This window comes from Equus caballus, chromosome 6 (assembly GCF_041296265.1).
Source record: "Equus caballus isolate H_3958 breed thoroughbred chromosome 6, TB-T2T, whole genome shotgun sequence".
NCBI lineage: Eukaryota > Metazoa > Chordata > Mammalia > Perissodactyla > Equidae > Equus > Equus caballus.
The window spans coordinates 53,395,946-53,408,517 of record NC_091689.1 but is presented as its reverse complement, the minus strand read 5'-3'; the positions used below and the strand labels follow the sequence as shown (position 1 = coordinate 53,408,517).

The window sequence follows — 12,572 nt, the reverse complement described above, 5'->3', positions numbered from 1 at the left end:
AGGTGCAAACTCAGTTTCCCTCAAGTCACTCAGCCAGTATTGGCAGAGCTGGAATTTGTAGCTGGCTGACTGTTCCGCCCCGGCTCAGCGAGCTCTCTCTCATTTTTTCCAACTTTTGTAGCACATATCTGAGTGGGTTTGACTAATCATCAACAGAAGCACGTTCTAAGATAGAAGCATTGCCTAAAATATTATTTTGAATACTTACATTGTGTATTTTTGATTATCTTTTCAACAAAATGTCCTGTGAGAAAACTTGGGTTTGAGTTCTAACTTGTGATTTCCTAGCTATGTGTCTTTGCATCAACTCCTTAACCTTTTTCAGCCTCAATTTCTTCCACTGTAAAATAGGAAAGATAATAATAATACTTAACTCTTAAGGTTGTCATGAGAGTTAAAAACCCAGTATACAGCTTGTACAAAAGAGCTGAGAGTTGTGTATTTCACTTAACATGGCAATATCAGTTTATTTTCAAATTCCATTTAATTTCTAGTTTCTTTATAGTAGTGGTTTAAGGTATTCCTAAAACTCAGTGACCCAAAGAGGACTAGAGCTTTTTCTTCAGCACATTAAGAAACTGACTATACATAAATTTAAAAAGTACTTTTGAATCAAAATAGTATTTTGCTATTTGGTCAGAATATCCTATCTCGCTGTTTAACCAACATTGAACAACAGGTTCAGTTACTGGTTAGAGACTGTTTCTGAAGGTAAATGTTTACATTTATAAACATGAATGTTGTTATTGAATGTTGTCATTGTTAGTCCAAAAAGCCACTGCAAATTTTAAAACTGAGCTCATTGAGACCTCTATTTACTTGGAAAATGGAAAAACCATTTAAAAATCACTGGCCTTCAAAAACAGACACCATTTTTTTTCATGTTCTTTATGTCAGTGAGAAAAGGACATCACTGTATTCATTCCAATTATTTTCCTCCAGGGTCACATGAAAAGAAGCAAAATTCACAAACATTTTTTAGGCTTTTATTTACTTACTTTCCCCCTGTACTACCACCATCATTTTTTTTTTTTTCTGGTTATAAAAGAATTTTTCAGCCTTTTGAAAGATAAATTTATCTGATCTTAGCAATGATAATTCTTTTATTCTTAAAATTTTATTTCACAGTTATTAAAAGACTTGTTGAAACAATCTTGACAAAAACACCAAATGTGTGTTCTACATAATACTGAAAATAAAGTTTGGACTGTAGATAGCAAAGTCCAACTGCCACTTTTCTGAGATTGAAATTGAGAAATTCTCATTTCTCAGATACTTTTCTAATACTTGTTTGTTATGAATTGTTTGGTTAAAACAAAACAAGCAAACAGTTTGGTTATCTGGTCATCAGGATCTTTGTAGGGTTTAAATGTCCTGTATCTGTCTGTAGCTAGGTATTAGCCTTTCTTTCTCCTTCTCTTTACAGTCAGGCTTCTTGAGTAGTTTCTATTCCACTGTTTCCCTTGTCTTCCATCTCATTCCCTTTTCAGTTCACCACAATCTTGCGTCTGCAAGATTGTCTTTGGTCAAACCACCTTCTCCACGAGCACTTTATTGCTAAATCAAAGAAAGACTTTGTAGACTTTATCTTACGGGACTTCTCTGAGCATTAACTCACTGGAAACACAGCCCTTCCTTGCTGGAAACTCTCTTTTCTTGGCCTTCTGTAACAGCCATGTCCACTGCTTTTCTTTCTTCTTTTCTAGTTTCTCCTTCTCAGCCTCCCTCTGAGCATCTCTTGGGCTGCCTCTTCCTTAAACATCAGTATTCCCTTGATTCCCAGCACCTTTTTTTCTTCCACTCTTCGTGCATGATCTCATCTACTGTTCGGGACTGCAACTAAATATGGCTAATGAATCCCAAATTTTTACCTCTTGCCCAGACATGGCCTCTGAGCTTTAGACCCATAAATGCAAGAGTCTATTCCTCTTGAGGCTCCGTAGGCACCTTGAACTCAACATGCTTAAAATTCGACTTCTTATCTTTCTGCTCACCATATTAAGCAGCACCACCATCCAACCATTTGCTCGAGTCAGAAACCTAGGGGACATCCGTGACACTGCCTTTCCCCTTAACAGCTCAGATTTAACTGGTCATCAGGCCCTTTTGATTCTAGTTTTTTAATATCTCGTGAATCTGTCTTCTCTCCATTTACATTTAATTCTCTAAGTTGTACAAGTGTCTCCTATCTTGCATTATGCCCTCCCCACCGAACCATTCTTTACAAAGCAAAATGTAGATCTGTTCCTGTCATTTCTCCTGCTTAAAATCTTTCAGTGGCTCCCCCCTTGCTTACCTGGATGAAGTCCGAGCGCTTCAGCATAGCTTATAAGGCCTCTGTGATCTTGATTCGGCTTAGATGTGTAGTGCACGTTATTCAGATCCCAGCTCTTCCATTTACGGTGCGACCTTGAGCAAGTTAACTGTAAAATGGAGGTAATAAGAGTTGTGAGGATTAAATGAGGTAGTTTTCAATAAATGTTAGCTATAATTGTAAATTATGATTAACATCTTTATTTATATGTCTTTGGGAAATAGTATTATCATTTCCTTAAGAAAAATTCTTAAAGTGGAATTGCTGGGGATGCATTTTTAAAAACTTTTCAAAATATTGCCAAACCATCCTGCAGAATAGTTACATCGATTGACACTCCCACTGGTGGTACTGAAAAGGCCTGTTTCTCCATACTCTTGACCCAATCCTGGGATTACCCATTTCTAAAGTCTTTGACAAGTTGATAAGTGAAAAATCATCCAATTTTTATAACTTCTTGTGTCTATTTACATATTTGCCACAGAAAGATCAGATATGCACTGATAACACAGTGTTATTGCTATTTATTCTTTCTTGGTTGTACGTCTTAATTTGACGTTGAGGTTTTTCCTCTCTTTCAGAGCTAGGATTTTAGGTTTTTGAACCCCTTTACCTTCCTCTTTCCTTCCATTTCCATAGGAATGAGCATGCATGTGTTAATTTAATTGAATGAAATGGAACACCTAATCCTATTAGAACTTTAAGCACTATATTTGGTCCAGTATCTTTGTAAACCTTTAAATGAGGAGCACAGAGCGCTGTACTGAGAGTTGGGAGAGCTGTTTCTAATCCCAGTTTCATCCCTTACTAGCTGTGCATCCTTGGGCAAGCCACTTAACCTCTCTGGACCTTCACTTTCTTATATGTAAAGTGAATGGAATGGTATCAGATAATGTCTTAGGTATCGTCTGGTTCTCACATTACATACGTAAAATTTTTCTTCCATGAAGTTCCTTTGAAGGCAAACTCTTGGCATATTCCCCCCTACTCTGTCACAAATACTGCTCTCCTCCAACATAGTGTCACCTCTTTGAGGCAGAACTAGCTTCTTTCCAGCACTGTGATTTGTTTTACAGTGCCACGAGCCCTAGGACAGTAGCAGCAACTACCATCCAAAAAGCACAGCCAAGACAAATGTAAAGTAGGTCTTTGTTTTGTGTGTGTGTGAGAAAATCTTTTGAAAATGTGTTAAAAGCTAGGGACCCACTCACAGAAAATCACACATAGGCATATACACACAAAATTTTAGGGGGCTCCTAGACCCTCTGAAACCCATCCATGACTCTCTAGGAATCCATGAATCCTAGGCTAAGAACACTTGATTTGGGGACATTAAAGTGATCCCTGGAGAATAAATTATCAAAAATGCTTTTTTCCTAATGGAAAAGGGAGCTGCTAAGATAAATATTTATAGAAAATTATTAAAACTCTCTTTTCAAAGCCAAACTATTACAAATTACAAAGCCAAACTTACAAATATCCTCTTCATAATCAGATCATGTACTGACCTGCTTAAATCTTTTAGAATAGAACGCAAACTCCTTACTGTGCATTTTAAGGTCCTACATTGTCTGGCTCCTGCTGCCCTCGTGTTAGACTTTTGAGCCCCACTGGCCTCCCCTCTGCTCTGGGAACACACCAACTCTCTACAAGTCACTTGGCCATCCTGCAGGCCTCACATCAAATGTCCCCGTGTATAGTTGGTCCTGTCACAGTCCTGGCCATTGATTTTATTTGCATATTGTCTTCTCTACCTACTAGAACGTTAGCTCCATGAGGGAGTGGCCTCCGTCTCTTATTTACAATGGTATTCTCAGAGCTAGGCACAGGCACATACTGGTAGGAGGCACTCAATTAGCAATCGTTGAATGAATGATTAGACTTCAGCGAGGGATGGATTAAAACCTTAAGAAGCTCTCAGAACCAACGATTATGGCATTCCTCCTTCATATTTAATTCTAACTAAAAATTTTGGTGCTTCTCCCCCATATTTAACTTAACTAGAAACGATACTAAACCATACAATTAGACGTACTGAAATGAAAACAGTTTCTTTCTAGATTATCTGATTGTAAGACCCTGGAGCCCCTGCTTTGCTGGTGCCCTAAGTGTATGAGCTCTTTGTCTGCCCCTGGAGAATCTAGCACTCACTCACTCCTTTAAACGTGCTGGAAGTAGTTTTAGGCTAAGCTTGCCTATGCCCACAAAAAACCTTGCTGGGATTTTGATAGGAATTGGGTTAAATCTATAGATCAATTTGGGAAGAAGTGGCATATTTACTATATCGGTTCTTCCAATCCATGAATGTAGTAAGTCGCTCCAATTATTTAGGTCTTCTTTAATTTCTTTCATCAGCATCTTATAATTTTCAGCATATAGATCCTGAGCATGGTTTGTTACATTTACACCTAAATATTTCATATTCTTTGGAGCAACTGTAGTGGTATTTATCGTGTTTTTTATTTGTTTCCACGTGTTTGTTGTTAGCATAAAGAGAAGCTCTTTTAGTAGAACAAGGAGAAATGGACTCTTTAGTGAAGTTTACTTGTTCAATGTTAGTTGCTGGACTAGTAACAAGCTATTTACCCTAATGTTCAAGTATATCCATAATGTGCCTCTAAATCTCTTAAATTTAGCCTAATTCTTAATTGATACCACTAATCTCTACTACTATTAGAAGGGTCTACTGGTCCCTCACCTGAATACAGCTTATTCATTCCACTTTCCTGTCTTTGCTCATGGCATTCCCCTTCTGGAATAGTTTCCCGAAACTACACCTTAACTAGCCTTCAAGGATGAGGTCAAAGGTCCTCAGAAGCTGCCTTCCCTGACAACCCTAGCCTTACAATGCTCCTGGTCTCTGCTCGACTCTTTTCACCAGTATTGTATGCCACTCAATCATTAACTTAGTTTTTAATTAGTTTTAATCTATGTCTTGTTTCCCTAATTAGATTATATACACTGGGAGGCTCCCATAATAGCTATCATAGCACCACATACATGGAAGACACTCCAGTTTAATTGTATAAATGAAGAAAGGGGAGAGAGGTGTCAAGATGTGTCCGTTAAAGTGAGGAAGCTGCAGCGTGGAAAGGGTACTCCATAAATTCTCTGGGAGTCTCTCCTCCAGGCAAGATCCATGCTCTCCACCTCTAGGAGAAGGGTTCTCTCTCTTTCCCCTCCAGCCCCCAAATCCCACCTCCTCCAACTAAGCAGATTTGAGATGCAGATCCTTTCCAACTACGCCTTAGAAATTGTTCTAAGAACACCAGGTCTACGGTTAGCAGATTTTCAGAGGTTTATTAAAGAGCACAGGAAATCTCACTGAAGCTGCAGTAACATCCCTGGCCACCAGAGGACAGGGACCAAGGGTAGAGAGGGGTTCCTCAGCAGAAGTCTTAAAGAGGTTAAAGGCAGACGCCGAGCATCGGCCGGCATCTAGGGCCTTCAGACGGCGTTTACTAAGCGCTCAACGGCCTCCCTTCTCCAGGTGGGCTCCTTCTCCTCCTCCAAAAGATGGCTCAGAAGTTCCCAGAGGCTTACCCCAATACTAACCTTAAACGATTATCAATACTAACGAACGCATTTGAGTTGCGGGATTTAAAGGTAGAAAAGGAGTATGGGGGTGTTTTCATCTTTCTAACCCACCCCAAACCTGCTTCTTGCCAATTAAAAAAAAGTTCCTCAGGCGGTGTCCAAATGGACATTCCGCAACAAAGATGCCTTTAGGGACCAATGTCCCAAATCCAGGACCTTACAAATGGAATCGTTTAGGAGCCAGATGATTCCTACACATAAATCCAGGCTCACGGAGCAGTCCACTCGCAGTGTGCTTTTCCGTCATTAATCACATCTTTGTTATGTGATATCCACGTGAGTACTTCTCAGTAGAAGCAGCTTCATGCTCAAATGCTCAAAGAACACTAGGATAAAGCTCCGATTGTCCTATTCAGTGATTCCGAGTCCTGGTTTGTCACCACCTCAGGTCTCCAGGTTTCCAAAGTGTGTAATGTAGTCTCCAAAGCAAGCTGTTTTAATGAATCCAAATAAAAACCGCACGAAGTGTGTGGCGTTACATCAACAGGGTCTTGCACCTCTCAAGAGGCACTGAACCTCTGGTCCGATTTAAAGATGATTCTGTGCTGCCCGAAGTAGAAAACATTTTTAAAGAGAATTTTAGGCTGCCCCTACTCGTTAAACTCGTAAGCATAACTAAGTAAATATATGCAGAGTGAAATAATGAAAGTTAGGAACATTCAAGTGGGGGCTTTCGACGACAAACACATCCAGATGGCCGAATGCCTGACAGCACTGGTGTGATTTTCCTGAAGTACCTGTAACCTCTCTTTCCTAACAGACGGCCGTGCCCTGCATTTGGGATTCGTCAGACGATTTCAAGAGCGCTTGTAATTCTCTCAAATCATTGTTTGCGTTTCTGCGCGCTGGGGAGGCAGCTGGAAGCAGCCCAAGGAGGAGGCGCAGGCTGTGCATCTCGGGCCGGGGGACCCTGAAATACCTGTCGGGGCGCAGCGCTGCCGGCGCGCGGCCGCGGCGCGGACCCGGCCCGGGGGTCGGGGCCGGGAGCCGGGGGCGGCGGCGGCGGGCGCGGAAGGGGAGGCCGCGGGGCCGCCTCCTCGGGCCGCGCCGGCTCCTCCCAGCGGCGCCTGCGGAACCTGCCTCGGAGCCGCCGAACCCTGGAGCGGAACGTGCCCCGACCCCTCCCCGAGCGGCGCGGCCGAGGCGCGGAGGCGCGCGCGGGGCTCGGCGGCCGCGGCCCCGCCCGGCGCCCAGCGCCCTGCCCTCGCCTGTCTCCTCCTTTCCCCCGGGCTCCGCTGAGTTCATTCACTGGGATTGGTTTCAAGTGACGCCATCTCTTTATTTTTAAACCAATGACCTCATCCGCGCTTGAAGTTTCCTGACCAGCGACTCTTTCTCTTTCCCCCCAACCCCCCACCCCACCCCCCCGCCTTTCCCCCTCTTTCTGCGTATCCCTGTTTGGGGGGCTTTCACCAGTTTTTCAACGATTATTATCACCTCTGCCTCCCCCCTCCGCCTGCCCCACGCGGCCCCCCACCTTCACCTCCCCAGTTCTTCACCACTTTCAGCATTGTTTTTTCAAGGCTGATGGGGGGGTAGTGGAAGAGAAAGAGTGAAGAAAAGTGGCAAACGTCTCTTCTCTGCCTAAGCCTCCCGCCCCCACCCGCCTCGCAGAGACGGAGAAGATAATATAGTGAAAAGAAGAGGCGGCGGAGGAGAGCGCGACGGGACGGGCGCGGGCGCGAGCGCAGCCTCCCTCCCGGCTCCGCGGCGGCGGCGCCTCGCCAGTCCGGGAGGCGCGGGGCCCAGGGGAGACGCCGTGACAACGCTCGTTTCCCCCAGACGGAGTCGGGAGGTCGGCAGCCCCACAAGTAAGTGGCCTCCGGCCGGCCGCGCGCAGCCTGCAGGCGGGAGGGTGCGGGGCTCGCGGCGCCCGCCCGCGCCGGCAGCATGGACGCTCCGCGGCGCGCCCGCCTCGGGGTGCCCGGCGCCGCGCGCTGCGCCGCCGCCTCCGCCGGCCCCGGCGGCCGGGGCCCCTCTGCGGAAGGCGGGCTGCGGGCCCCCGCGGCCCGCGGCCGCACGGGCGTTGGAGGCGGGGGTGTAGGCCTCGCTGGGGGCCGGCCCGCGCGGGGTCTCGGTGCGTGCGCCCCCGGCCGCGCCGCGGCGAGGGGGGCCCAGCGGCCGCTTCCCGCCGCGGGGCGCGCTCCCTTCGCGGCCGAAGCTGCTCCCTTCCAGGCGCGGCTGTTACCCAACACGCCTGCCAAGTGGGGCCCCGGCCTGACTGTTCCCATTATCCCCAATTCGCCTTTGGTGTGAGCAGCGAGGCCACCTGGGTGGTGACGGTGCTGCTTTCTTAAACCAAACCAGCCAACCAAAAACTCAGTTGGCATGCTGGGGCCCGGGGCATGGTGTTGGGGGCCCCGGTGCGCCGGTGACTTCTTTATTTACACCAGCCGTGCAACGTGAGAAATAAAAAAAGCCCAGGCAGACAACCGAGGGTCTGTTTATCATGTGTAGTTTTATGTAATAAAACGCCAGGGAGGAAAATATTTATGCAAACCTGAAGTTTCCAAAGGCTGAGTTTATTTCCTAAAAATCCTGGTAACTAACTTGAGAAAATGCAAGTAGATAGGAAAATGAATGGATAGTGCAAAATCCTAAAGAAGTTTATTAAACGTCAGCTGCAAAGAGCCTAAAGTTCTGAGTGTCTCAAATTGTTGGGAGAAAGCACACCTTCTAAGCAGCCTGTGATGAATAAAGTGGAGAGGAAAAACCTGTTGCATAATCTCATTTGCCGTGGGGTTTGCTGTGCCGTCCCCTTGAACCAAGGGGAAGTGAGTTGAGATGCAGGGTTTTTAAAACTCTGTGAAGTTTTTATTTACCCAGTGCTCTGGCTGCCACTTCTGCTTTAAAAGATTATAAGTAAATACTCTGCTCTTAAAAGTGAGCCAACCTATCAAACCTGTTTAGAAAATGACCAGGTATGTTTCTTTTCCTTCTTTCCGGTGTGTGTGTGTGAGAAATTTACCATCCGTGACCTTCTGACTACTATTTGGGGAACTTAAGACTGTCAGAGAAATACCTCTTTCTACCACTCATTTTATGGGGCTGATTGAGAGTACACAAAGGTGACAACTGTTTCCTCAGGATTTATACGATTTCGAACTCCATCAAGAAAAGAGATTTTCAAAGTTAAGGTAAATTTTTAAAAGAATTCTTGCCAGTTGAATTAGTTACTTAAAGTATTTACTTTTCCTTGAGAATCATGGATATTGGTGGACATGCAGCTCGGGAGCAGATCATTGAGGCTTGTGGAGTTCTGTATTGGGTGAAGGCAGCAACCTAGGGAAGTATATTGAAATACTAAGAATTGTGGCTTTATTTTAGATATTTTAGTCCAAATGCGACGAGGCATCGTGAAAGTTGTTTTTTAAAAAAAATAAAGTAGAATTGACTGAGTTTGAGGACTGTGGAAGGTTACTGTTAAAAGTTTTGTGGGTTTTTTTGGTTAAGATTTAACATCTTCGTAAAAATTTGGGCTAAATAACACCAGCCCACAAGTTGTTTTTTAGGTAAAATCATTTGTATTGATCAAAGTTCCACAAGAGGGAAAAATTAAAAGTGAGTTTATTCTTATTCTGTTGGTAGTATGGTGAATAGCGTATGAAAAAAAGTCAATTCAAGCCCTATAAACCTACATTCGGATGTAAAATAATTGAATAATAAGTAAAAATAGTCATGTAAAATTGAGGATTAGGGGGGTCTCTGGCCAGAAGCTTGATGGCAGTAACTGAAAAGGGGGCAAAAGGGAAGATCCTGTTAACCCAGTTCCTTTCCTTTTTCTTATACATTTAAAACCTGTTTGTGGAAGTGAGGCTGAGATCAGGTCTGAGATGGGAGCAGCGTTTAGGCTGGGGTCAGGAGAACGGCCAGGGTTTATGTGTGAGTTTGTTTTGATGCTGTTTTCTATAAATGCCTCTACTGGGAATTTAATTCCATAGAGGTTTTGGCCTATGGGATTATATATTGATGAAGCTGACTCGCAGAGCTGTCCAGTGTTAATGTGTTTCTGTTTTTCAGCCAGTCATAATATCCTACTAAATATAATTTGCCAGAATTACCAGTGTAATTTGTCTTAGACATCCAACATTTCCTGGAGTACTAAAAAAAAAGTGGAGTTTTCTGTCCTATGTTATTTGGAGTAAAAATTTCACTGGATGCCTGATGTTTTTAAAAGGATTTCCATTTTCAAGCAAATGCTACTTTAAACTGAAGAAGTAAATTAATGTAGGGTAAGCTGATTTGGATCAGAAATCCTATGAAAAGGGAGGAAACAGGAGAAACAGAAATCAGATTTTCTGACAGATTTCAACAGATTGAAAAAACTTGTTTAAAAAGTTTCATAGGAAAAGCCACAATTGATACTTGATTGGCTCTTTTTAAATTAACTTCATCAAAATTTAAAACTGAGACAGATATCCACCATCATAAAAGAAAATGTTATTAATGTTGGCTTAAGCAAAAACATAATTAAGAACGTAAATCTTGCCCAGAGCTACATATGATACATTCCAAAGCCAGCTGTCAACTTTTTTCCTGATTTTCTTGTGTTGTGGATAATCTGATATTTTTCTACATTTCATTAGCCCAGATAATCAAGAGTTGAGTATATGAAGGGATGGGGTTCACAAAGCTTGGCTAGATTTAAAGAAGTAGGCTCATGCTTTAAGAAGAGGCTGTTTTCGTACGCAGACTGAGAAAGGGAGTTAAAAATGTAATCAAATAAATGAGGGGAGGAAACAGGAGTGGCGCAAAAAGAAGAATCCAAGGCAGATTACCAAGGACAGGTACAAAGAAATAATAAAAGCTTGCCAGGGGTGTGATCAGTAAAGGAGGAAATGGGATACATCTTGCTATGAAAGGAAGAAGGTGTAAAGGGAAAAAATACCCTCTAATAACTCCGCAACAAGAAAGAGGGTAATGAAACTTTACCTCCTCTTTGATTGGGGTTACATACCTCCTTATAGGTATCACCAAAAAGTCACATGATTTTTTATTACATAAAAAATTTAATCTTGGGGGAGAGGAATAGATAAAGTCAATTATGGGCATAAGTTATAATTACATGAGATTGTAAAACTTGAAATTGCCAACGATCAATTTAAAATAGAGGGGGACCCACTGCAATTTCAGTTGAGTTATTGGAAAGGGAGGGATGGGTTATAAAAAGTTAAAACTTAACTAAATTGATTTCTGGATTAACTACAGATATAATCAATCAAGCAAAACATTTATTAGTGGTACACTATTTACATGGACTGAGGTGGATATCAAAAGCTCGGGACATGGGTCCATGCCCTTAACAAGGAGAGAAGGAGTATAAGAATTCTATGGGAGGTATGTACATATGCAAAGATAAACAATTACTGGACAGCTGGGAAGTGCCAAATTGTGTAAAGGAGAAAGAGATTGGAGGATTGGGGAGGTAATCTTCATAAAGATAATAGAATTTAACCCTGGCCTTAAAAGATGGTTAACGTGTGTATGGAGGAAAGGAAGAGGGGGAGACCATTCATCCAACTCTTCATTCAGCAAATGTATTTGGAGCCCCTACTATGTGCCAGACACAGTTCTCGGAACTGGGCATACAAAGGAAAGTAAGGTTTTTGCTGTTATGGAACTTACATCTTAGTGGGGGAAGACGGAAGAACAATAAACAAGTAAACACTGCGTGGAAAATTTGATGTCAAATAGTGATGTCTTGTGAAGATAGTACTGCTTAAGGTCAAGGAAATTATGGAGGGCTAGTTACGGTCGCACTTATTCTGTAAATAACCTGTTTTGCCTATGATATCCTGATGAGTGATGTTAATGATAGAACTTTTTAATATTTATTTGCAGTCCAAATCAATTTGAAGTCTACACATTAACTTCATCTTTAACCAATTTTTTAAAAGAAACCTACATAATGTTTTTTAGATTGAAGCCTGCAAGCTTTGAGTTTTTAACTTCTCATTAATTTATCTACAGTTCTTTTGCTGCCATTTGCTAAGAATCTCATATTTTTGCAGTGAGGTTTATATCATTGTTTACAGTGTTCTTAGGTTTGTGATATACTGGGCTGTATACTTAGATTAGATTCTCCATTAGGAACAATAGTCACAATAGTGCTATAAAGTTAAGCTAAATTCCAAGTTTGTTTTGATGGTTCCTCGTATGAGAACACGTACAACAAAAGAGGTACCCACAGTATAAGTAAGCTATTCAGCTTGATGACCAGCTAGGTGAAGTTGGGTAAAGGATGACACCTCTCCAAGGTCTTGTCCACATGGTACAGGAGATGAATAGTAAATCTGCACGGCATTGGGCTCTGTGTGCTTAGTTGTGTCTCCTTAAAGATTGGTAGGGGAGTTAGTGGTCTCACTGGATATGCTATCTTAAAATTCTATCTTAGAGTTTTTAGTTTTTCTACAGATAGTAGAAACCTGAAGCAAAAGCGTGAAATGGTGAGGTCTGGATTCGTACTCTAGTTATCTGACTGCCAGGTTTTTTTTTGTTTTTGAGAGGATGTCTTTTATGATGTTAACCAAAAATTTCTTAGTGCCTATTTCATGTTTTTGGACACATTTATGAAATACTTCTCAAGCATCGTTTAAGAAATATGTTCCCTCCCCTTCTCTACTCTTTCTGCGGTTTTAAACTTAAAAAAATTTACGGGTGA

The 12,572-nt window shown here is 42.6% G+C and overlaps 1 protein-coding gene across 6 annotated transcripts in view; it reads left to right on the top strand.

Moving 5' to 3' along the window:
- The window catches only part of DUSP16 (dual specificity phosphatase 16), a 95,345-nt gene that overhangs the window by 8,843 nt on the left and 73,930 nt on the right, over nucleotides 1–12,572 (top strand). Inside the window, exon 1 of one of the 6 annotated variants that reach the window (XM_023643138.2) lies at nucleotides 6,951–7,722. The exons of 1 other annotated variant lie outside the window; for it this stretch is intronic. The gene's annotated coding sequence lies outside the window, so the exon portion shown is untranslated. Of the gene's footprint in view, nucleotides 1–6,950; nucleotides 7,723–8,619; nucleotides 9,049–11,132; nucleotides 11,249–12,572 lie in introns of those variants that run through there. 4 more of the 6 variants (XM_070269918.1, XM_023643139.2, XM_023643140.2 and 1 more) reach the window with 4 other exon arrangements.